Source organism: Notamacropus eugenii, chromosome 4 (assembly GCF_028372415.1).
Source record: "Notamacropus eugenii isolate mMacEug1 chromosome 4, mMacEug1.pri_v2, whole genome shotgun sequence".
Classification (NCBI taxonomy): domain Eukaryota; kingdom Metazoa; phylum Chordata; class Mammalia; order Diprotodontia; family Macropodidae; genus Notamacropus; species Notamacropus eugenii.
The window spans coordinates 344,598,125-344,624,457 of NC_092875.1; the positions used below are offsets into that span (position 1 = coordinate 344,598,125).

Consider the following 26,333-nt stretch of genomic DNA (forward strand, 5'->3'; position numbering starts at 1 on the left):
TCTCATCCAGATTTTCCAATATACTTCTCATCATCCTCACTAAGGTAACACAAAGTTACCACCTTTGTACTGGAGGCAAAGAGGACCAAAATACACAATGATTCTATTTGGAAGGTCTTCCTAACTATTTTTCTATATTTTTTCCACCTCTTCCTCCTCTGAAATAGATGTTGGTATATTAATGACAATGAATTCTATGGTGGTCTTTTTGAAAATGTTTATCGTGAGCACAGCAACATGAGATTTACAAATGCCCGCATTCCATGAAGTGCTTCTTCACAGACAACTTTTGAATCATTTTTTCCATTTATCTGCCAAGTATTGATTTTGTGTATAGCAAGATTTAAAATGCTAGGATTCAATTCCTCCAGTAGCATCTACACTCTTTGGTCATCAGACAAGGATCTCACATTTAGACCGTTAATGGTTAAGACTTTGTGGATAGTCTGAAGTGATTATCAACTCACTTTACCTGCCTCACCATCATACCACCATTCCTGCGGAAGGAAAAAGCAGCTGCCCAGGACCAAGGACCATTTTGGGGCTGTGTGATGGGGTAGAAGAACCACTAGATTGAGAGTTAGGAAGAACTGAGCTCCTCCATCAGCAATTGTGTGACCTTGAAACCTCACTTCTGAACCTCAGCATTCCCACTGTAAAACAGAAAGAATAATATTTGTACTAAGTGACTGCTAGGGCTGTTGTGAGAAAAATGTTTTGTAAACCTTAGAGCACTGCAGAAATTTAAATTCTCATCCTACCCCAGAGTGATGAGGGTGGGAATGTATAGGAGAAAAAGGAGTCATCCACTGCATTGGTGGGTCTTTTTACTCAGTGGCTACTAAGGGGATTATTTTATGATCTCTAAAGTGTACAAGTCCTTCAGCACTAGCCAAAAGTAAGCAGAGTCATTTTGCAATGTTTTCTGGTCCCTGTTACACACGCAAATATATTTTAACATAAGAAATGGCTATGGGAAATTTTTATCTGACTGTAGTTGGCTCCAAAGAGTCAGTAGAATGTACCTGTTCCCTATCAGCTAATGGAACTACCTGCTTTGGCTCCACACATGCAGTGAATCAAGTTTACTACCACCAAGTAAGTATAAGACTCTTTTTCTCACAGTCTTTGGTTCTTTATACCCCCACCCTGGTAATGGTGAACTGGGCTTTCTTTTGTCTCAGCTCTTACCTAGTCCCTAGGCTTTGAATGGGCATGGCCTCAAACAAACTGAGACCTGGGAAAGACCTTATTATCTCTAAAGTGTTCAAATCCTTCATCACTAGCCAAAATTAGGCCAAGCAGATCTGCAATGTTTCATAGTCCCTGTTACAAATATTTTTGTAACAAAAGGGTTAAAGGGTTAAAAATATGTTTAACATAAATCCAAATGATTATTCACATCCTTCACTTCTGAGCCCAAAGAGAGCAACGACCTACACAGAATCATAGACTTGGGAATTTGAAGAGACTTTAAAGTTCGTCTAGTCCAAATCTGCCATTTGGTGGAGAAACAGACTTGGAGAGGCAAATCACTTGCCTATTCTCAAGGAGTTCATTGGTAGCAGAACCCAGGAGTCCTGACACCCAGCCCAGTACATCTACATGTTGCTCCTCAGTGGGGTTCTTCTATTTCCTGGTTTTGTTCGACTTATTCTTCTTTCCATGAGGCCAGATTTAAAAGAATTTCAAAAATGAGAAAGAATTAGGATGAAAAGGTCATAGATTTAGAGCTGGAATGGACCTCAGAGGCCAATCAAGTGCAATTTCCTTGTTTTAAAGATGAAGAAACTGAGATCTAGAGAATGTGAATCCCTTGCCCACATCACACAGGTAGTAACTTGCATAGGTAGAATTTTAACCCAGGGCTTCTGACTCCAAATCCAGCGTTCTAAACTCACAAAAATGAAATTGCTATATTTTTATGGAGGCACTTTCCAACCTTTTGGGAAACCAAGAAAAGGGGAGACTCTTATGTCTCCTAAGTGTGGTAGCATAGATTGGGGAGAGAGGGAGTGTCCAGATTCTTTTCACCTACTGATGCCCTGTGATATCATCCTTTTAAAGAGATCTATGACACTAGTAGAGTCTGTACTGGTGGAGTGAACAGGAAGGATCTGTCTTTGAAAAGAAAATTTCAACCAAGATTGATGATCATGTTCTCACCATTCCCATTTCTGGCTGAACAACCTGACCACTGACTCCTCCCTTTGAGTCTTCTTCCTTCCCAGTTGTAGTCCTTTGGGATTCACTGTAAAAGTCAGGCAGTCCATCTGTTATCCATCATCCTTAGTACATGGACCAACCTAGTGTCTCATCACTGGATGAACCACATCCTCCTAGTCTGCCACCACTGATCTTCAGCATCTCCTTTCCTTTGCCATATGATTGCACAGAAGTTGCTGCGCGTTGTCCTCCCATTGTGGGACAACGTTAGGAGGCAGGGTCCGTTACAAGCAAGATGGTGGCGGTGCCTTTCCAGGTCCATCGTAATCAAACTCCGATCTCATTAATGTAGGTAAAGTGCACATGCAACTTCATATTGCTAGCTAACTTTTTGTACATTCTTTTGTCTTTTCAATTAGATTGCAAACTTTTTAGTGACAGTGTCGATAGCAACTCATACAGTGTTGGAAAACTAGAGGTTACTGACCTAAGGTTAATGAGCTTGTTTTCAAAAATGTTTTGATAATTACACTTCAATAAAACTGGTATTCTTAGTGATCCTGTGTGTTTTATTTTATGCATTTAAATACATTTTTCTGGGAAAGGGTTCATAGTTTTAATCAGAGTACCACTGGAATCTTTGACTCAAAAAAAGCTGCATTTCCTCAGATACATTTTTTATTATTTTTCTGTGTCATGTACCATGTCATCAAAATTCTTTGAAAATGTTTGTGGCTTCTATATTACAATACTTTTTATATCACAAATATGCTCCTCAAAAGTACATAAAAATCACATTTACCTAGATTGAATCTTATTTCACATGTAATCATGAGAACTCAATACCTGAAAGACTTAAAATTAAGAATTATGTTTTGAAATTAATGATCAGCCCCAATTTTTTTCTTTTTGAATTTCTGTACTTTGTTTTTCTTCTTAAAGTAAGGCTCACCCATTTTAGAGAGATGTAGAGGGCATGTAGTCTGCTTCCTCTTATTTTAGAGAAAATTGAGCCCAGAGAGATTGTGACTCTCCCAAGATCACCCAATTAGGAAGTTGAAGAATTGAGATTCAATCAGCTTCTAAATCTAAATTCTTTCTTATTTAAATTAAAAATTGTATATTAAATTGAACAAAGTCATACTCAAATGGGCAGCTAGGTGGCACCATAGTGCAGAGTGCCAGTCCTGAAGTCAAAAAGACTCATCTTCCTGAGTTCAAATCTGGCCTCAGACACTGCTGGTGACTCTGAACAAGTCACTTAACCCCATTTGCCTCAGTTTCCTCATCTGTAAAATGAGCTGGAGAAGGAAATGGCAAGCCATTCCAGTATCTTTGCCAAGAAAATCCCAAATAAGGTCACCAAGAGTCAGTCATGACTGAAAAATGACAAATAACAACATAATCAAATCTCCCAGTTTGTTTGTATGATCTAAACTTCTTTTAGTTTTCTTCTGTATATATTTAAAAGTTTTGTTGATTTGTTATTTTTTTATCTGTATCATTTCTACTAATTCACTTCCTTTCCCTAATCTACCTTCACAAACATACACAAATAGAAGCCCTCCCTTATAATAAAAAAATAGTCACTACCTTCTCTCTAGTAGCCTTCCCACCCTGGTAATACCTCTGCTCTGAGGTCTCTGAAAGGAGAGTTCTTAGCCTGGATCATCTTTTCATGTTGTGGTTTCAGACACCCTCACTTCAGTCCTGACTCAACTTTCTCTTTGGATTTCTTTGCCTCCTCACCAGCTGCCTCGCACGGATGCTGGCATCCTTTGCTCTCCCCATCTCCTGGTTGCTGTTTCCTAGGTTCTCTTTTTAGATGTTGTCTGCTCCCATTAGAAAATGAGCTGGCAGAAGGTCTCCTTCTATTTGTAATAGAATTGATATTAATATCTATTAATTCATTTGTTTTTATTAGTATCTCCAGTATTTAGCACAATAGCTGGCACACAGTAAGCACTTCATAAATGCTCTATCCATTTAAAGCAAAGCATACCAACAAGTTGGCCATGTCTGAAAACAAGCATCACATTGTATACCTCCCTGCCAAGAGGAGGGAAGCATGCTTTGCCATCAGTCTTCTGAAGTCATGCTTGGTCATTGCACTAGTGGATCATCTTTCTCAAGTGTTTCCAGCTTGTTCTCCTTTGCATTGTTGTGATCACTATGTAAATTATTCTTCTGGTTCTGCTTATTTCATTCTGCATCAATTCATGCAAGTCTTCCCAGGTTTCTCCACTTCTTTCCTCTCTGTCATCTTGTGGTGCAATAATATTCCATAGCATTCATGTACCACAAAAGTCATTCTCCATTTAATGGGCACCCACTTTTTTAATCCAGTTCTTTAACTTGAGACTTTGTCTACTGTACCACCTTGCAACCCTTTTGAGTCAGGAGGAAATTCTCTGTTCCTCCCTAAGGGCAGAGGAAGACATTCCTTTTCTAGCTATACAAGGACCTCAAAAGGACCACTTGGACCTCCCTGGACCAGTTCAAATTTGCATCCCAAGGCCTGGGCCTCTAGAACAGGAAAATGGCACCATGTATGGGAAAGCATCATGCCGTAGTACTGAGCACACTGCCAGGCATCAGGATGGTATGATTGAGATCTAAACACTACTGATTAAACTCGGTCTCTAGAAACCTACTTAGAGACATGCTAGAAAATATAATAAATCAGAGGAGGTAAATTTTTAGTGGTATCATATTTACCTTAACAGAAGCCTTGGATATTCCTGGTTAAAGGCCTGAATTCCTTTTCCCCACCCCCTACTTTTGGCTCTTAACACTTTGTATCTGCAACAGGATTAGGGCAGAATATATAAATTTGAATGATTCCTGGATCATAATAACACGGGTTGGGCTGAGGCCTCTTTTCAAGCATGGAGCTCGCCTCCTTGATTTATGCAGCCCTGGGTTAAAGCCAGAGAAGGCTTGGTTGTTTTACTGCTACAAACAGCTGTAACCTGTCAGAGTGCACCTCTACAATTGGACATTGGTCCCCTCAGTAGAGCCAAAGCATCATTAGGAAATGTTGCGCTACAGAAATATTTGGCACAAACTCAGATGTTTGAAGTCAAGCCAGATTGTGATAAAAGGTAGAGAAACTGCAAATGGTATAGAAATGGCTGGACATCTGAGAAGACAACAGGCATGGGGTTAGATTTTCAAAGAGCATATTTTAAGTCCTATGATGAGCCAGGAAACCGAGCAATTTTCCAAAGTTCAGTGGAGGTTCTTGGTCTGACTGACAATAGGAGTTTTGTACTCCACAGCAACATACTCCAACTACTGCCTCCCCACCGTCCCCTCCTCCAAGAACCTCTATCACCAGTTTGCTGACAAATTTGACAGATCTAAGAAAAAATAACTGTAGAGTGCACCAAAACACCATATAAACATTAATTAATAATAACTAAAACACAGACACATTTCTGAGAAGTGTTGCCACATCCCAAACACATCCCATGGAGTCAGTGGGACTTATGGGGGGCTGTTCAGGGGAACTGGCCAATATGTAATTCTCTGCTGTTAATAGAATGACTGAATGTTCATCATTTCCCTAGCTTTACCCATTCTTCCTGTCTCTCACATTTTTCAAAGCCAGCAGAGCTTTAATGGGTTAAAAAAAAAAAAAAAGTTCTCCCTTCTCCTGCACTCTTCTGTTCTCTTTCCTCTCAACTTTTCAATTCTGCCTAACTGGAGAGTACTTCTCCTTACATTCCACTTTAAAAAGTGACAAACCTGAAAAAAAAAATCCTGCCCAGCCTAGTCTTTACCTCGCTCAGGGGTAGAGAACCTACAGCCCCGAGGCCACGTGTGGCCTTCAAGGTTCTTGGGTGCAGCCTTTTGACTGAGTCCAAGTTTTACAGAACAAATCCTTTTATTAAGGGAATTTGTTCTGTGAAGTTTGGATTCAATCAAAGGGCAGCACTTAAAGACTTAGAATGCCACATATGGCCTCGAGGCCACAGGTTTCCCTCTCCTGAAAATTTCTTAAATCACACAGAGCCAAACTTTCCCAATGGTTGGTTGTGTTCTACTCAAGCAACATAAAGAGAGGGGAGCCCCCAAAGAAACTCTTCCCTCTTCTCTCTTCCAATAAAACCATTCTTTTCTTGATCTTTGGAAGAGAATTTAATCAAGGATGATGGGTCATGGAAACCCAAATTTTTTCCACTCATGAGTGTGAAATCAGTGTCCTAATTTGAGTATATTTAATATTCTTAACATCAAAAATCCAGGTATACTGCAAAGAGACTAGATTGCACACTCCATGAAACCTAGAACAGTCTAATTTTTAATCCTATTTCTTCCAGCTCCTAGAAAAGTGCTTTATATATGAAAAGCCTTAAATAAAATGAATTATTCACTTTCCAAAGGCGTTCATCATAGGATTCCTTTAAACCAAGATCCCCTACTGCATTTAAAATATGATTCCATTTACAAGTCTCTTTATGCACATCTATTTAAAAAAAACAGGGTACACCTGCAATTCCTATATATTTGTGGGAGACCTCAGAGAATTCATTCAGCATGTGTGGGATAATTTCGTGTGTGTGCCTATTGATGGGCGTCCCTTAGCTAGAGAAATCAGTACGGTTGCCAGAGAAACAACAGCAGCTGCTTATGATATCATAGATGGTCATTTTCATGGGAAATTGCTTTGAATCCAAATACTTGCCTTATAGAAAACTACTAAGACAACCTTGGAAATAATTATATCTTGTATTGTTAGATTTCACAGTCTTTTCACACTTATCATGGAAATTTAATACTAGAAGAAACCTTAGAGATTACTAGTCCAACTCCTGTTCAGATGTAAAAAATATGGTTCAGGTCACTTGAGGTCATACAATTAGTTGCTGTCAGAACTGGGGCTAGAACCCAGATTTCTGACTCTCAGTCTTGAGCTCTTCATTAAAAACTAGAGGTTAAATGCAGGAATCCCTTAAAGAAAAAAATACTTAAGTTAAATAGAAATGGTATAATGAATCAAATACTGGACTTGGAGTTAAACACAACTGGGTTCAGATTGGGCTGCTAAGTGACACTGCAGCACATTAGAGCACTGGGTCTTGAGTCAAGAAGACTCATCTTCCTGACTTCAAATCTGGCCTTAGACACTTATTAGCTCTGTGACCCTGGGCAAGTCACTTAACTCTCTTTGCCTCAGTTTCCTCATCTGTAAAATTAGCTGGAGGAAAAAAGGCAAACCATTCCAGTATCTTTGCCAAGAAAACTCTTAATGGGGTCACAAAGAGTCAGACATGATTGAAGCAAGATAGCACTAAGAATTCATATCTCTCCTCTGTCACTTAACAACTGTATTCCTAGACAAGTGACTTAACCTCTCTGACCTTCAGTTTCATGATCTGCAAAAACAAGGGGGTGGGAAGTCTCTTCCAGCTCTAAATATGTGATTTTATGAAAACTGGCATGAGGAAGGAGGTTGCTTTTACAAATAAACCACATTTTTAGTTTAAATATATTTTAAATGGATTTGAATACCAAATCCCAAGCATCACATATTCTGAGATCTGGAAGGGATTTCAGGGGCCATTTAGTCCAATCTAGATGGTGAATGAGATCAAGCAGAAAGGACGAGGGGGAAGCAAGAGTTTCCTTTATCCTTCAGGAGACGGAGAGCTATTACTTCTCCTCAGCAAGAGCTGTGGTTGGGGATAGAGTAGAGGCTTTTGTAGTTGGTCTTATTTCAATCATGTGCAACTCTTCATGACCCCATTTGGGGTTTTCTTAAGATACTGGAGTGGTTTGCCATTTCCTTCTCTAGCTCATTTTACAGTAGAGAAAACTGAAGCAAACAGAGCTAAGTGACTTGCCCAGGATCACGCAGCTAGTAAGTGTCTGAGGCCAGATTTGAACTCAGGAATTGTCCCTGTTTAAATCATAAGCTGAAGAAGACTGGAGAGGAACTCCCTTTGGTTTCTTAAGAGAGATAGCATTTAAATCAAAATAATCACCCCCTCTAGCTTGACTAATCAAAGAAACCACTGAGGCAACTTAAAGTTTATATAAGAAAAGCTTCACTTAGTGTCACAAGTTGGGAATTTGAAGATACTGGAGTGAGATAGAATGCTATCAGATTTGTCCATAAGGAAGGATTTCTAGCACAAACTCAGTTCTTCATCAGACTTCTCTAGTGGGGTTATATTTAAATTGTTATGAGTCCCCTGATATCCTTATTTTTGTTATATGTATTTCAATATTTCAAGCATCTGTGATTTCGTCAGTCTGCACTCTTTCTAGCTCTAAATCTTAAAAAAACTTTGACTTTACCATTTAACTTTTACAAATTTTACCTTGCTTATTTTGACCTTCCAGGAATTAATTACTTGATCTTCTACCCTTATACTCCCCTAATCTGTATAGCATGGTCATTTAATTCCCTCCCATAAGGTTAACAGTGCTCCAAACCCTGAGAGCCACTCTTGGATTAGGAATTACTTAGAGTCTTATACCAGTTGGTCAGTGATCCAGTATCGTCTTGTTACTGACCTTTTATCTGGTTCCAGTAACTAGACTATTGGTCTTATTCCCTTTGACCAAGCCTTCACCTTGTATCCTAATTCTAAAAAATGAGACCCTGTCTTCTCCCTAATACTGACCTCCTCTATTGATCACTTTCCCAGAATTCTAGTCTTTTCTGTCAATTCTCTGTTTCCTACTGTCAAATATTTCACACTTTAACACTTTAACTGCCAGGAGTTCTGCTTCAGAGCAGGTTCCAACCTTGCCTCTTGAGTCAATCACCAACATAACCTGCTGTTAAACCTTCCAGATGTTGTTTGCCTGGATTTTCTCTACTTACAGACTCCTAAGAACTCTCCAAATCAACTACCATGCCCCTGTAGGTGGGTCTATCATGTCTTGACTATATCTGATTTGAATTGTCCTAGTTTAGATCAAAATATGGCTCTGATACCATTATTTCAACCTGTTGAGCAATCCTGGAATCTCTATCATCTAATACATTAGCTATCTCACCCAGTTCTGTACCTTCTGTATGTTTGAAAATTGTGCTTTCTGTAGAACCTATATAAGATTGCACACTGTCTCAAGGAGGGAGGGGGGAAATCTAAGATATATGGAAGTAATTGTGGAAAACTGAAAACAAGTTAATTACAAAAAAAAAAGAAAATTGTGACTTTTGTCTTCATCCAAATCACTGATAAAAGTGTTGAACAGAACCAGACCAAAGACTGAGGCCCAGTATACCGCCAGAGATCTCCCTCAGGTTGGCACAGATCCATTAATCAACACTCTTCGGGGTAAAGTGGTTAATAAACTCCCAAACTGTCCCTCAGCTAGTCCATATTTTTCCATACTGTCCATAAAGACTTTGTGAGAATTACACTATGCCCACTGTATTCCCCCAATTCATTGGTGTGATATTTCTATCGAAAATGGAAAGTAGGTTAGTTTGTCATGAGTTCTTGTTAAAGGCATGTTGGCTCCCGCTGATCATTACTTTCTAAGTTAAGTGCTCAAAACCATTCATTTAATGGTCCATTCAAGGATTCTCTCCAGGAGTAAGACAAAACTGATTGATCTGTCATTTTCATTAGTCAGGTCTTTTTTTTTTTTTTTTTTTTTTTTGGAAATTGGAACAATGTTCTTAAGTCTTCTGGCACCTCTACCATGTCTCATAATTCCTCAGAGGTTCCTGGGGGTGATGCTATAAAATCTTCCCAGGAAGTAAGTTGACTGTAACTAGAATGTGAATATAACCTAATATAATACAATAATATAATATAATAATGATAATAATCTTTCTTTCAGTCTCCTCACTTATCTTAGACTTCAATTCCCTTTTAACTGGATTTATACCCACTTCTCCAGCTTTAAGGTACTTCTCCTAAATAGAGAAGTTGGAAGTAATGTGAGTTGATTAATACTGCTTTCCCTCTGGCTTCTTTGACATCAAACCATTTTCCTGAAGCAAGGAGAGTATCTTTAACTTCTTTTTCTTTCTGTAAACAGTTTCAATTCTCTTTTTTTTTTTTTTGTCATTAGCATTTTCTGTGAGCCTTCACACATCCTAAGCTTTAGTACTCTTAAAGGATATTTTTGCATGTTTACTCCATTCTTTTCTATTTATCATTGGTTATGCATCCCTTCCTTCCATCATTTGCATATGTTATTTCAAAAGATGAATTCATTGCGCAGCTTCCTGTGAAACCACAAGGATTTTTTAAAATGCTTTCTCTTCTTATTCATTGGGATCAACAGTGATGATATAGTAAGAGTTTTTCAACATTTTTCTACTCTTCTTGAGCAATATTCTCCAATAAGAGTCTTTTACCATCAGATCATCCTTACCATATCTCTCAATTTCTTAAAGGCAATCTTCCCCAAATCTGGGGTATGTGTCTATTCTAGGTTATACCCATCACTTTCTTCATTGAAAATTGATTTCTTATATGACTCATTCTTTATTTTTCCCCACACATTCACAACTAGTTCTTTCTTATTAGTTAATTAATTCCAGGAGAGCAGTTCCTCCCTTTGCTTTCTCAGAGATGAAGTTCAAGGCAATTCAAGATTTTATCAGATGTTCTACTGCTAGACAAATAAGACTTCCATGAGATATCTAGTTGAGTGAATCTTCTCCCTTCCCATCACTACTACACTGTGTCTCTTTGCTAGTTTAATAACATTTATTAAGATGCCATTAGGTTTTTAATAATAAATTATTTTTTCCAGTTACATATAAAGACAAATTTTAATATTCTTTTTTTTAAAATTTTGAGTTCCAAATTTTTTCCCTCCCTCCTTCATCTCCCCTCTCCCTAGGGCAGTAACCAATTTGATATAAGTTATGTATGTGCAGTCATGTAAAGCATATTTCCATATATCATGTTGTGAAAGAGGAAACAGACTAAAAGAAAAAAACACTAAAAAAATAAAGTAAGTGAAAATAGCATATTTCGATCCGCATTCAGACTCCATCAGTTCTTTCTCTGGATGTGAACAGTATTTTTTTTATCATGAGTCCTTTGAAATTATTTTGGATCATTTTATTACTGAGGAAAGTTAAGTCATGCATACATTGCTATTACTGTGTACAGTGTTCTCCTGATTCTGCTTTCTTCATTCAGCATCAGTTCATGAAAGTCTTTCCAGGTTTGTCTGAAATCTGCCTGCTCATCATTTCTTATAGCACAATAGTATACCAGTACATTCATATACTACAATTTGTCTAGCCATTCCCCTTGATGGGCATCTTTGCCACCACAAAAAGGAGCTGCTATATATATTTTTGGACATGTGGGTTCTTTTCTCTTTTTTTTTTGATCTCTTTGGAATACAGACCTACTAGTGGCATTGCTGGAGCAAAGGGTTCTCACAGTTTTATAGATCTTTGTGCATAGAGGACGCCATTGTTCATAACATTTCTCTCACTAATCAGTCTCTACTATAGTCCCACAATGAGGTCATGACTATTTCTCTTCTTTTAGATATGTTTGTTTTGATAAAGATCTGCTATTTCATTGAAATATTCAAGTCAAAGATTTAAAGAGGAGAAGCAGTGTAAAAGCTGTCATCAAAGAAATATATGAAAAAAATAGATTGTTCACATGGCAAGAGTGAATAAACTAATGGACAGTCTGTGCTCTAACAGTACCTTTGAAAGCCCAAAAGGATTTTAGAAAAGTTCCCATTGCATTTAGGAGACTCCCTAAGAAAAGCTATGGCAGGATAAGGAAAAAAGTCATATAGACTGGGCAAGAATGAATAGGTTGCAACCTGTATAATTTGGGATTGTGAGAATGAGATTCCCATATCTTTTAGATCACAGATCTATTCATGAGTATAATATAGTCACAAGTTCCTTCCTTCCAAGTTTCAGTATTACCTATGAGATTACTTTTACCTTCTCTGAAATGTACTTTATTACCCATACTCACTAAGGCCATTTCTTTATTCACAAAATGAAGACATTGAATTAAATAATCCCTAAGGTCTCTTCTAATTCTAAATGCTGTGTACTGCAATCCCAAGTGCTATTCGTCACCTTTTCCCATTTTGTTTTGTCCCGAAAATTGCAGCCTTTTTCAGTACAGCAATCCTCATTCAGTACTGTTCTTTTCATTTCACAGTTCTCCATATTATGCAATTTAATGTTTTTACAAGCATTTTCTCCCTTCCCTTCAAATGTCCCAATCAACTTGGTGAACATTCTGCTAAACACAGCCTTTCTGACCTTCCTAAGATGTGCTTTGCTCCTTTCCAGGAGTACATCAATTGAGTAAGCTAAATTGTAATCCAAAAAAATAAATTCTAATCTTACATACTTCTTAGCTAGCTGTGAAATAGCCTCTATTCTTCCAAAGTGATGAGCTCTTCTTAAAGAAGACATGACATTCATCCCTATGTTCCCCAAATCCTTTAATTTCTTCTCTGAAACCTCGAGGTAAATAGAGAAGTCTATGTTGTTGTTGGGTTGCTGTTGGTTTTTTGTTCTTGGTGGCACCATTTGTTTCCATGTAAACCAACAACCTAAGATTCCTTCTCACCCTAGGTCCTACTAGTCTAGAATTCCAGGTAGGTTGGATGAATTTGGGCAGGTTCATCATTTCAATTACATGCTCCAAGAAGGCAGTGACCTTCCTGAATGGCCACATCAAATCTCCATGTGGCTGCCTTGGTATCCTAGCTGCCTTCTTACTCTGTCCTCCACTTACCTCTACCCCTCAATAACTACATTCCACAGTTCTTTCTAGAGCTGCTAATAGGATTCTGCCCCTGCTAATACCTGAGAAAATACATAGAATTCTGCCTCTTCACATGTGCTGGAGTTTCCCTCTATGGGAAGGGACATGGCTACAAAGACACTGTTTTGAGTTCTGCCCCAACTCTTTCCCAATTACCTCTGCTATGAATTTCTTTCTGGGTGATTTCAATCATCCTGTCTAATAAGCAAGTGTGTAGAGAAATGCTTCTTGGGTTCTTTTGCCTTTTTTCTCCTTATAGCTTCTTCAAAAGAGGGAGAGCTCACTTTAGATTGGACTAAGGCAAGGCAAGTCTCGAGCTGGCTCTGGAAGGATAGGAGGACTTTGGATCAGTACAGTGGGGCAGGTGTGGAATTTCAGTTTAGGGAAGTATGAGCAAAAGCATAGAAGTGGTAACATACAAGGTATTTTAGGAGCTGAGAATAAGACAATGTTCCTAGAGGGTAAGGGCTGGAGAAGGTGAGGAGGGGAGATTAGAATGGCCAGACTGTTGAGGTTTGGGGCTGTTCCCCAAACTTGGAATCCCATCTATTCCCTCCATGTCTTAACACAGGTTCCCCCCTCCCACCCATGTCCACGACACATTTCCCTTTCATCTCTAGCCTTTCTGCATCTTGATATTTCATCAAAAGTTTAGTTCAGGAGCCACTTTTGGGGGAGGCCCTTCTTAATCTCTCTGGTTATTAATGCTTTCTCCCTCCTCAAATTATTTTCAATTTACTTATATATTCCTCAGTAGAATGTAAGTGAGGTCAGGGAATGTTTCTGGGGTTTGTCTTTATCTCCAGTTCTACCTATCTAAATCCTTGGCACATCAGAGGCTTGGTAAATGCTTACAGAAGAAAGTCAAGGCCAAATTGTACGGAGTCTTGAATGTCATTTTACTGATCATGGGGAACCCCTTAGGGATCTTACTGAGCACACTGGCATGATCAAAGCAGTGTTTTAGGAGAACTGCCCTGGTGAGAGTATGTGGAATGCATTAGACAGGAAAAAGTATATTTAAGAATCTACAAAGTCCAGTATAAAAGAATGAACTAGGGTGTCAATCATTAATTCATGTAGCACACTATTGAAAGTCAGTGTTATGTAGTTGTGTGTGTGTGGTTCATCCTTCATTCCTGAAGAGGACTTGTAAGTGCATTGGATTTAAGTGAGGGAGGGTTATGCAAAGTCACCAATCTCACTTTTTCTTCTGGAGCCATCTGGGTTCAGTGGCAAGATATAAATCAAGATAACTGGAGATGGACCACATGATTCAGTTAAGACTCCTGGATTTGGAGGTCAAAGGCCTGGTTTGAATCCTGGTCTGACTGTGCGCAAGTCAAATAGCTGCGTTCAGGATCTCAGTATCCACATCTGCAAAAGGAAAGAGGTAGAGATTGCACTATCACTAAGGTGCCTCCTTCCACTTCTAAAATCCAGTGGATGTATGGGTATGAACAAGAGAGTGTCTTTGTTCCACAATTCTAAAAGCAATGCTCTGGGGGTTGTGGTTTATCCAATAGATAAAACGATGACTTTTCTAGTTAAAACTGCTGTTGAAACATCTTGAAATTTGTTCAGTCCTCTGCTAATGGTGGAAGATCTGAGAGCCCTCTTTCTCCTCTCCCTTTCGCCCAAATTCATTCCCTATTCTAACATGCCACTTTCATGTCTGCCCCATGGTGCAAAACTAAGAGGAAGTACCTATTCCTGGTCTTTGAGTCTAAAGAGGCTAATTTGTTCATTTCAGACAGTTTCTAGGTTGAAGTATTCCATAATTCCTTTGAAATAAATTCTGATCATCATGAATTGGGTGAAAAGCATTAATTACTTTTGCTCACAAAGATTCCTAGTCCTTTTTATAATCTTTATAAAGCAATCCTATTTTGAATTTTGTCTGCATTACTTCATAAGAGTTCTTTATGCTGATTCATAATAGACTGGATACAGCTGTGTTTATTGTTATCTGTTTTTCCATTAGTTTGAAGCCTAGTATAACTACAATCTGAAATGTTCTTGAGAATTAATAACTGAAATTCTTCTGGGTTCATATATATAAAGCCTGCAGGAATTAGAGAGAGAGAGACATGAAGGCAAAGAGAGAGAGAATCAGAGAGAGAAGAGAGACAGAGGAACAGAAAGAAGAGACACAGAGACAGACACAGAGAGAAAAGAGAAAGATAGAGACAAAGAGAAACAAAGACAGGAGAGAAGAGAGATGGGCGAGACAGAGACAGAGAGATAAAGGAGAAAGACAGAGACAAGGACAGAGAGAAAGGAGAAAAAGAGAGAGAAGACAGACAGAGTGCTAGGGATAAAAATAATAGAAAAAAAACCTGTCCCTACTCGGTAACTTACATTCTAAACAAGAAGACAAAACTGGAACTGGAAGGATGATGGGGGTAAATGTGCAAGGTGGCTGAAGGGGAGGGGGAACGATCAAGAAAATGAGCTGAGCTGGATGAAAGTGGACAGCATGGGTAAGACTCCTCAAGACCTAATATTTCTCCTATACCCCTTTTCTTTGTCAATAAGAAAGCTGACATTTGTATGGGCCCCTTAAAATACATGCTTTGATTCAATTTTCACAACAGGCTATGAGATAAATGCTAGTATTATCCCCAGTTTTACAGATGAAGGGATGGAGGCTGAGGCAGGTTAAGTGACTTGCCAAGATTCACCCTGATAGTAAGTCTTTGTAGCAGAATTGGAACCCAGGTTTTTCTGAATCTTCCTGGCCAGCCATCTATTCACCATGCCATGGTACTTCTCAAAAGCTGTTCTCCTTTTGAGCAAGCAGTCCTGATTTCTTGAGCTTAGCCAGTTTTACCTTCAGTCCTGTATTTGTTCTACTATATTTTCATCTCAATTCTACCCCATGTCTATGCCCTCAATCTAGTTTCAGTATCAAGTTGCCTAATCTCAGGCACCCTGTACCTAATGGTTTGCATCATCAAGTAATCTTCAATCTGCCAATTGATCAATAAGTATTTGTTAAGCACCCACCACGTGGCAGGCTTTATTTGAAGTGCTGAGGAAGCAGACATAAACCTCTCAAAGACCTAACATCATAATAGCCCAAACTGGAGAAGATTGCAGGAAAAGAAAAAAGAAAAAGGTTTGCTTTCTGTCAAAGCCAGGAATTTCTTCTCCCTTGGCAAGTTTTTAAAATAGAGCCCCTTATCCTAGAAAAATTGGGCCCCCTGTTATAACTGCCTCACAAGAGGCGTTAAGCTTTCGTGATCACACATGAAATTTGATTTATCACAAAATAAATATGCATTGGTATGGAGAACAGAATTTTATGACATTGAAAATAAATACACACATAAAAATCCGTATTTTTAGAGTGTCCTTCACTTGCCCTCCCAGAGAAGGCTAACCTATGCTCCCCTAAAGAAAAACCAATGAGAAAAAAACTAAAGCTACACTGCAAGCCCTATCCCTCCAATGACCCAGATGAAGATGTTGAAGGCATGCTTATCTTTTTTTTTTTTTTTTTTGTAGATGGTCCAAAGCTGGGAGGAATAACAAATGGGCTGGATGATAGAATCAAGACTCAAAAAGATCTTGACAGGCTAGAACTTTGAGCTGAAACCAAGATTAAATAAAATAAGGATAAGTTAAAAATCTAACATGGATTTCTACAAGTACAGAGTATGGAAGATGGCGTGTTAGTAGTTTAAATGAGTAGGTTAGGAGAAAGTAGAGTTGAAAGTCTTGGTATTTTAGTTGACTCAGAATGAGGAAACAATGTAATGTAATTACTAGCAAAGCTAATATGATCTTAGCCTACATTGATATACATGTGGTGTCCATACCAAGAAGAATCCCATTGGACACTGCCTTAGCCAGTCCTTATTCTCAGCTGATGTATCAGTTCTGTGCCCCACCCTTTACAAAGGCCATGAACTTACAAGACAACTGTCACAAGTGGGTGATGGGAATAGTGAGGGAGGTCTGGGAAAAAATGTTGCAAGAGAAATCATTGAAGTTGCCAAATGCTTGGTTTGGAAAAGGGAAGATTTATCTTCAAATTCATAATAGGTTGACGTATGGAAAAAGGAATAGATAGTCTATGTTGCTTGAGCAGGGAAAAGTAGGAGAGAAGAGTAGAAGGTGGAAATTTCAGGAAGAAAAGTTTTTGGTTCAGTTTAGGAAAGAACTTTGTAGCAATTGTGTTGTTCAGTTGTTTCAGTCATGTCTGACTCTCGGTGACCCCTTTTGGGGTTTTCTTGGCAGAAGTACTGCCATGGTTTATGATTTCCTTCTCCAACATTTTACAGATAAAGAACTGAAGCAAATAGGGTTGAGGTAGTGACTTGCCTAGGGTCACACATCTAGAAGGTATCTGAGGCCAGATTTGAACTCAGGAAGATGAAGCCTCCTGATTCCAAATCCAGTGCTCTACCCAGTGAGCCACCCAGTTGCCCCTTCTCACAATTAGAGATTTCAAAAAATGGAAAGTGTTGTCTTAAAAAATAGTGAGTCCCTTGTCATGGGACTCTGTCAAGAGACTAGACAAAATAACCTAGAAGGAAAAATAAATAAATTGATTTTTAAAAAGATGATTTAGAAAGTCTCAAATTTCAGGTAGTTCCATAATTTTTAAATTGTCTCTCCTGGATCTATTTTCCAGGTCAGTTGTTTTTCCAATGAGATATTTCACATTATCTTCCATTTTTTCATTCTTTCGGTTTTGTTTTGTGATTTCTTGGTTTCTCATAAAGTCATTAGCCTCCATCTGTTCCATTCTAATTTTTTTTAAATTTATTTATTTAACTTTTAACATTCATTTTCACAAAATTTGGGGTTCCAAATTTTCTCCCCATTTGTCCCCTCCCCCCACCCCAAAACACTGAGCATTCTAATTACCCCTATCACCAGTCTGCCCTCTCTTCTATCATCCCTCTCTGCCCTTGTCTCCATCTTCTCTATTGTCCTGTAGGGCCAAATAACTTTCTATACCCCTTTGCCTATATTTCTTATTTCCTAGTAGCAAGAACAGAACTCTACAGTTGTTCCTAAAACTTTGAGTTCCAACTTCTCTTCCTCCCTCCCTCCCCACCCCTTCCCTTTGGAAGGCAAGCAATTCAATATAGGCCATATCTGTGTAGTTTTGCAAATGACTTCCATAATAGTCATGTTGTATAAGACTAACTATATTTCCCTCCATCCTATCCTGCCCCCATTACTTCTATTCTCTCTTTTGATCCTGTCCCTCCCCATGAGTGTCGACCTCAAATTGCTCCCTCCTCCCCATGCCCTCCCTTCCATCATCCCCCCCACCCTGCTTATCCCCTTATCCCCCACTTTCCTGTATTGTAAGATAGGTTTTCATACCAAAATGAGTGTGCATTTTATTCCTTCCTTTAGTGGAATGTGATGAGAGTAAACTTCATGTTTTTCTCTCACCTCCCCTCTTTTTCCCTCCACTAAAAAGTCTTTTGCTTGCCTCTTTTATGAGAGATAATTTGCCCCATTCCATTGCTCCCTTTCTCCTCCCAATATATTTCTCTCTCACTGCTTGATTTCATTTTTTTAAGATATGATCCCATCCTCTTCAATTCACTCTGTGCACTCTGTCTCTATGTGTGTGTGTGTGTGTGTGTGTGTGTGTATGTGCGTGTGCATGTGTGTGTGTGTAATCCCACCCAGTACCCAGGTACTGAATAGTTTCAAGAGTTACAAATATTGTCTTTCCATGTAGGAATGTAAACAGTTCAACTTTAGTAAGTCCCTTATGACTTCTCTTTGCTGTTTACCTTTCCATGCTTCTCTTCGTTCTTGTGTTTGAAAGTCAAATTTTCTTTTCAGCTCTGGTCTTTTCATCAAGAATGCTTGAAAGTCCCCAATTTCATTGAAAGACCAATTTTTCCCCTGAAGTATTATACTCAGTTTTGCTGGGTAGGTGATTCTTGGTTTTAGTCCTAGTTCCTTTGACTTCTGGAATATCCTATTCCACGCCCTTCGATCCCTTAATGTAGAAGCTGCTAGATCTTGTGTTATCCTGATTGTATTTCCACAATACGTGAATTGTTTCTTTCTAGCTGTTTACAATATTTTCTCCTTGACCAGGGAACTCTGGAATTTGGCCACACTGTTCCTAGAGTTTCTCTTTTTGGATCTCTTTCAGGTGGTGATCGGTGGATTCCTTGAATACTTATTTTGCCCTCTGGTTCTAGAATCTCAGGGCAGTTTTCCTTGATAATTTCATGAAAAATGATGTCTAGGCTCTTTTTTTGATCATGGCTTTTAGGTAGGTCCATCATTTTTAAATTGTCTCTCCTGGATCTATTTTCCAGGTCAGTTGTTTTTCCAATGAGATATTTCACATTATCTTCCATTTTCTCATTCTTTTGGTTTTGTTTTGTGATTTCTTGGTTTCTCATAAAGTCATAAGCCTCCATCTGTTCCATTCTACTTTTTAAAGAACTATTTTCTTCAGTGAATTTTTGAACCTCCTTTTGCATTTGGCTAATTCTGCTTTTGAAAGCATTCTTCTCCTCATTGGCTTTTTGAACCTCTTTTGCCAATTGAGTTAGCCTATTTTTCAAGGTGTTATTTTCTTCAGCATTTTTTTGGGTCTCTTTTAGCAGGGTGTTTACTTGTTTTCCATGCTTTACTTGCATCACTCTCATTTCTCTTCCCAGTTTTTCCTCCACCTCTCTAACTTGATTTTCAAAATCCTTTTTGAGCTCTTCCATGGCCTGAGCCCATTGAGTGGGCTGGGATACAGAAGCCTTGACTTCTGTGTCTTTCCCTAATGGTAAGCATTGTTCTTCCTCATCAGAAAGGAAGGGAGGAAATACCTGTTCACCAAGAAAGTAACCTTCTATAGTCTTATTTTTTTTCCCTTCTCTGGGCATTTTCCCAGCCAGTGACTTGACTTCTGAATATTCTCTTCACACTCACTTTGCCTCCAGATCTGCCCAGCCAGCACTTGGGGTCTGAGATTCAAATGCTGTTTCCCAGCCTCAGGGCTTTGGGTGGGGGCAGGGCTGCTATTCAGTGTGAGATTAAGTTCAGCTGCTCAGGTTGGGGCAGGGCCACCTCAGGGGACTCAGTTCCCTCAGGGGGTTTATGCAGAGACCTTCAACAATGGATCAGGGCTCCTGCCTGCTTGGGGAGCCCTGGTCTGCTCCTGCCTCAGCTGCTGCCTCCCAAGGGGGCCTGAGTTATGGGGGCACCACCCTCCCCTCTTGGCAAGCCAAGAAGACCCTCTCACCAACCTTTGAAGCCCGTGGGTGGAGGGACCTGCACTGCCGCTGGAGATTCCATCCCTGAAGCCTGCTGCAATCTGCTCCTCTCGGCGCCACGCAGCCAGTGCAGGGCTGGGCTCAGCTCTGGGTCTGCAGTACGATGGACCTTTCATTGGTTTTTTAGGGCTCTCTGAAACAGAAATCTCATCTGCTCCATTGTTCTGTGGCTTCTGCTGCTCCAGAATTTGTTGGGAGTTCTTTTTTACAGATATTTTATGGGCTGTGGGTTTGGAGCTAGTATACGTGTGTCTTTCTACTCCGCCATCTTGGCTCCGCCCCCTGGAGTGCCCTTTTTAAACAATGTATCCCAGCATCCCTTATGCATAGTAAGGAGAAGGACAAAATACTTGGAACTAGTAGCATATAGAGGAAAAGGCAGGAGTTTTTGCACCTGGTATGATCTGTAAGAAAGGCACCCTCAGTTAGAGGAAGAGGTTGATCCCATCACCTCTGAGAAGACAAAGACCCTTGGACAGTCCAAGGCCTCTGTTGGAGGAGAGTGCTCTACCGTCCCATATACCATGAAATCCAGCCATTTAATAGCTTCCTGTTTAAACTGATTATTCTTGGTTTATGGTTGTTAAGGTCAGTTTTTCTTCACATTTAATGTACAGGAAATTAAATTATTTGAGGTTAGGAGAAGAATGGTATTTTATCAAGCTAGAAAATACTTATTAAATTATCTATTTTTTTTGTTTCTTAATTTTTATTCCTTTGAACTTAAATACAAAAAGACCCCCCAAAACAGGACATTTCCAAGTACACAGCAAAACATAATGAGTATTCAATATAAATCCATGAATTTTGATTTCACACTCTTTGCTTTGTTTTTGAAGAAACATGTAATACTATGCATCATTTTCAAGGCTTACCCTGCTTTTCTTTGCTCCCTTCTAAATTGTCTTTTGTTCTCTTCTATGTACTTTTTTTCTCTTTCCCTTCCCATCATTTTGTTTTTATAAATTAAATTTTATTTTATTATCAGGTCTGAATTCTCTCTCTCCCAACTCTCTTTAATGTTCTCCACATTGAGAAAGCAAGAAAAACAAAACTCATTACACATATATATGTATGTGTGTATGGTATGTATGTGTATGTGTATGTATATATATATATAACATATATATATAAGCAAAAATAAATTCTCATTGGGAATTTATTATTAAAAATTATCTATATATATTATTAAAATAGTAGAAACAAAATATAAACTTCAATCTACATTCTAAGTCTGTCACCTCTCTTTCTGGAGGTGGGTACCATGTTTCATCATGAGTATTTTGGAATTTTAGTTGGTTTTTATGTTGATCAGAGTTTCTAAGTCTTTCCAAGTTGTCTGCCTTTACAATATTGTTGTCATTATATAAATTGTTCTCCTAGTTGATGGATACTTGAGAAGGGGGGCTGACAAAGAAATTGAAACTAACCTTCCCCCAAAGCATGAAGAATCATGTTAGAGATGGAAGATACCCTAGGTATCATGAAGTCCAGTGCCTTGATTATTTTAAAGCAGAGAAAACAGAATCCACAGATATGAGAAGTGACTCATCCAAGGTCATAAAGGAAGGCTCATTCAACACTTTGCTAAACTGAGACTGAGCTTAGGTGGAGTCAAATGAAATACAAATCTCATAAATGGAGTAGTTGGAACAGACCTTAGAAACCACCTTACACTAATTCCCCTTTTTACAAGGGAGGAAGCAGAAACCCAGAGAGTGAATGGCAGAGATGAGACTGGAACTCACTTCTCCCAACTCTTGGTTCCATGCTTATTCAACCAAATTGTTGAAGTTTTATTTCGCATGGGGACATAGACCCTTCCAGAGCCCTGATCTCTAGTCTCATGACTCAGGAAAAGAAGTTAAGATGGAAGGGGACCCTTGTTCTTTTTTAGATATACCCTAGCCTTCAAGTTCACCATCACTCCCAACCCCCCTCAAATTTTGGTGGCTTAAGAAGGCAAAATTTCAAGGGAAATTTCCTCTAGAAATGGGGGAAGGCACAGGTATTTCCAACAGGTCACAGCCTCCCAGTAGGACCCAAAACCCCTCCAAGGCTCTCAAACCTCTCTTCTGGGAGGAAAAGAAACAGAGAGGTCCAGGCCTGAAGAAATATTTCCTACTCCCCAGAATATGTTAGTCCCTACCAGGGCCCTGGGATCTCTGAAATGACTGCCCTCTTTCTCTCACAGGATAGCCTATAACACTTCCAAAGCCCCCTCCACACACACAAGAAAGTTTGTGAAGTCAGGGAAGGCAAATTTCAGAGAAAGTTGAGGTCCTCAGGATCTGGGCATGGTTCCTCTCCTAACGGGAGAATTGCCAATACCTTTTCCCTGCCTTCCCTAGTCTCTTTGAAAGCTGATCATGGATGGGAGTGGAAAACCCCTCCCAGACTGCTGTTGTTTCTTGGGTTTTCCTCTTTCCAGGATGCAAGGCAAAAATGACTACTAACCCTGAAAACCCTGAAGGAACCTTGTCCCTGGGCCAGGGCTTGGCCTTCCCCTCTACCCCTAGGCCAGGTCAAGAAGAATGTCTCAGAAGCCTCCACCCCTGACCTAGAAACACCATTGGGAGCAGTTTCCGCTCCCCTGATCCAGTCACCAGCTCCAACTTGTCACAGCTCCACTCCACAAGTACACCCCCAGGCCCTGCCCCTGCCTTCTTCCCTAGAAAGCAGAAAGAAAGAAAGAAAGAAAGAAAGAAAGAAAGAAAGAAAGAAAGAAAGAAAGAAAGAAAGAAAGAAAGAATGAAAGAAAGAAAGAAAGAAAGAAAGGAAGGAAGGAAGGAAGGAAGGAAGGAAGGAAGGAAGGAAGGAAGGAAGGAAGGAAGGAAGGAAGGAAGGAAGGAAGGAAGGAAGAAAAAGAAAGAAAGAAAGAAAGAAAGAAAGAAAGAAAGAAAGAAAGAAAGAAAGAAAGAAAGAAAGAAAAACAAAGGGTCCTCTCTCACTTTCCCTTTCAATTACCCACTTTGGGGCAAAACCCCAGTTGCCTGCTATATTTAGAGCCCTGGGATCATCTTTAGAGAGCTGCTTCCTCTGTTGGAAGAACTAGTTATTGAGTAACAAGTTAGCCTTGGTTACACATTCCACAGAAAATAAATAGAACAAAAAGGGGGTGTAATTAGTACCAGCATCTTCTCTCTCTCTCTCTCTCTCTCTCTCTCTCTCTCTCTCTCTCTCTCTCTCTCTCTCTCTCTCTTTCTCTCTCTTTAATACAACCCATACCTGAACAAGAGTTCCCCCTAAAATACTATGGACAAGGAGGCATCTGGTCTTTGTTTGAAGAATTCTCTCAATAGGGAGCTCACCACTTCCCCCAGGCAGCCCCTTCCACTTTTGGATGGCTCTAATTGCTAGGAAATTTTTTTCCCCTAATATTGGGCCAAAATCTGCCTTATGGAAACTTCCACCCATCATTTACTCCTTGTTGTTGTTTGTTGTCCTTCCTCTTCACAGAGGATCAATGACATCATAGCGTAATGCCTTAACTTGTTGTGAATTGGATTTGAGTGAGGAAGAGCTGTTCAAGACAGGTCAAAACAACTGGCGATGGCCCAGGATGCACTTGGATGCCCTGAAGATAACTATCATTCCCATTTCCACCAAATCTTCACCCTTCCAGGCTAACCAGACTCACATCTTCAACATAACATGGTCTTAAAGTCCTTTACCCTCCTCATTGCCCTTCTTCAAATGCTCTCCAGTTTATTAACTCTCTCCCTTCCTAAAATACAGTATCCAGAAATGAAAATAATCATTCCAGATAAAGTATGATCCAGGACAGAGCTCAGCAGGACTCTCCTATTCCCTGGATGCTAGACCACTTTTGATGCAGCTTAAAAACTCCCACAAGCATTTTTTGTCTGTCATATCATACAACTCACACAAAGATTAAATTTTCAGTCTACTCAAACCCCTGACTTCCTTTCAGCTCTAGCTGTACTTCTCTCGTAATGTATTTGTGAAGCCAATATTTTTAATCCAAGTGCAAGACTTTCCTTTTGTTCCTATTCAGTTACTCATATTAGATTCAGTCTTGTCAAGAATTTTTGATAACATCAGTCATCCAGTGAGTGAGCTTTTCCCTCCCAGCTTTGAATCATCTGAAATGTGACGAGTATGCCATCTAGGTCTTTAATAGTGCCTGATAAAATGCAGCATGGAGCTAAGCACAGATATTTGAGGTTCTTCAACTCTAAATCACCATCAAAATTAAGGGGCAGCTAGGTGATGCAGTGGATAGAACATCAGTGCAGGAGTCAGGAGCACCTGAGTTCAAATCTCACCTCAGACACTTGACATTCACTAGCTGTGTGACCTTGGGCAAGTCACTTAACTCCAATTGCCTCATCCTGGGTCATCTCCAGTCATTCTGATGAATATCCAGTCACTGGATTCAGATGCCCCTGGAGGAGAAGTGAGGCTGGTGACCAGCACAGCCCTCCCTCACTCAAAACAAAATCAAGTGCAAATCGTATCATTTCTCTGATGGCATGGTCTTCTTTGGCAACAAAGGATGAACACACAGCATCAAAGTTGACATTAAATGATTAATATCTTCTCTTGGCATCCAACTATTCAAGTTATTTTTGCATCCACCTAATTGCATTATTTTCTAGACCAGAAATATTGAACATGCAGTCCACTGCAATGCTGACCATTTTGTAAAGAAGGTTCAAATATAATTTGGAAACATATAACAAAATAAATAAGAATGAAATAGAACATAGATAAAGTTAATATGTGGTTTTCTAAACCAGTATGTCTGCTGCAGAGATCCTTATGTATGAGTTAGAGGACCCCTTTCTTTTTAAGTTTCATGGCATTAGTCTAGACCACATCTCTCTAACCTTTTTGCAAGAATAGTATGACACAACTATCACAAGAATTCTTTAATTTTTCTTAATCCCACAGTGCATTTAACATTTAGCACAGTGCATTTGCTTTCCAAATAATTTAACTTCTTATAGGAGAGGCTGGTATATGGTAGAAATATTTTTTCTGACACTATTCAATCCAATCTATGATCAATACAAATGAAGAGAAAACTTCTCTGAAATGATCATGTAAATCAAGAGAGAAATGATTCTATTAACAAAAGTTCATTTTAATAAAATTTTTATATGAGCTCATCATCTATTATAGTAAGGATCATGAATCTAGAATTGGCAAGAACCTCATAGACAATCTAATTTAAATTTCTCATTCTAAAACTGGAGAAACTGAGGCCTAGGGAAGTTAAGTGAATTGCCCAAGATTACACATTTAGGAGAAAGAATCTGAACCCAAATCTTCCCATTATACCAGAAAAGTGAGATTTCAGAGATTAAGTAGGAAAAAAGCAATAGTTACCCAAGAAAAGAGACAAAGATTCAAGGTTAGCCCTAATTTTCAAAAGATCCTTTGGTACAGGGATGCCAGGGGAGATTATAACTCAAAGTGTAATTTAATGAAGAAAACTTGTGTGTAAGTGAAGTAAAGGTAGGTTAATTTAGAGTTCCTACTATTTGCTGGAATCAGTTCCCCTTTACTGTTCAAATACTTACATTATCCTAGTCTGGGATACAAGAGCTCTTTAAAAATCATCATTGTTTTCAAAAGCCTTTCTTTTTTTTAAAGGAAATAGTAATCCTATTGGTTACTGTAGAAGAGGAGTCATTACAAGGCACTGTGGAGGGACAGCCAGCAAAAGAAGTAATGACAGGGAGAGCTGTGCCTGCTTTAGAAATTAGGTACCGGCCAGAGAGGGAATGTAAATGAGGGCAATCTGATACAAACATTCAGCAAACATTCTTTTAACAAGTATTTATTTTTACTAGGTTTGGACAAGACATACATATACTACCCCAGGCTCAAATAAGATAGACCTTGACCTCATGGAATTTGTTGCCTTTGGACAAGGTGAGGTATAAATATAGAATACTACAATGCACCTTAATACACAGTAAGGGCATTAGATATAAAATTAAGTGTTTTTGAAGTCTGATGTGCACTGAAAGAGGAGGATATGTTGATAAAGGATATAAATAGAAAAGGCGTACATTAGTGTGACTTTAAAGGTAATGAGTACCTGGTAGATTTGTGAGAAGGTAATAACGATCAAAGCAGAGGATTAAAAAGATTTACTCCTACAACTTAGCTCTTCAGACAAACTGAG

The 26,333-nt window shown here is 39.1% G+C and overlaps 1 long non-coding RNA gene across 1 annotated transcript; it reads right to left on the bottom strand.

Annotated features, from left to right (window-relative positions):
- Nucleotides 1–202: 202 nt before the first annotated feature.
- LOC140498483 (uncharacterized) lies at nucleotides 203–2,485 on the bottom strand. Its single transcript, XR_011965107.1, has 2 exons — nucleotides 2,167–2,485; nucleotides 203–653 (listed from the first exon to the last, which is right to left on the bottom strand). It is a non-coding gene; the product is annotated as an uncharacterized lncRNA (long non-coding RNA).
- Between the last annotated feature and the right edge of the window lie 23,848 nt (nucleotides 2,486–26,333).